The sequence below is a fragment of the Eimeria maxima genome, genomic scaffold (assembly GCF_000499605.1).
Source record: "Eimeria maxima Weybridge genomic scaffold, Emw_scaff1817, whole genome shotgun sequence".
NCBI classification, from domain to species: Eukaryota; Apicomplexa; class Conoidasida; order Eucoccidiorida; family Eimeriidae; genus Eimeria; species Eimeria maxima.
This window is the reverse complement of record NW_013563602.1, coordinates 1-476: the sequence shown is the minus strand read 5'-3', so window position 1 is coordinate 476 and position 476 is coordinate 1.

The window sequence follows — 476 nt, the reverse complement described above, 5'->3', positions numbered from 1 at the left end:
AAAAAAAGGAGACACCAAAAAAAAAAAAAAAAAAAAAGAGACACATAAAAGGAGACAAGTGTCTGTCTCTTCTTTTGTCTCTTTTCTTCCCCTTATTAACAATAATAATTAATATAAAACGCTGCACTCTTAATAGTAATTAATTAATAATTAATTAATAATAATTAATTAATTAATAATAATTAATAATAATTATATTAGTATATGTAGGCAAAAGAGACACTCGTCTCCCTTAAGGAATATATATATACGTACATATACATATATATATTTGTATACGTATACGTAAATATATACGTAAATGTATATACACAAATAAATATACATATAATTATGATGGCAACTAGTAAAGCCTAAAGTAACATACACATATTTACGTATATATATACGTACATATACATAAATATATATTCGTATACGTATACGTACATATACATATATTCGTATACGTATATGTATATATATATATATATATA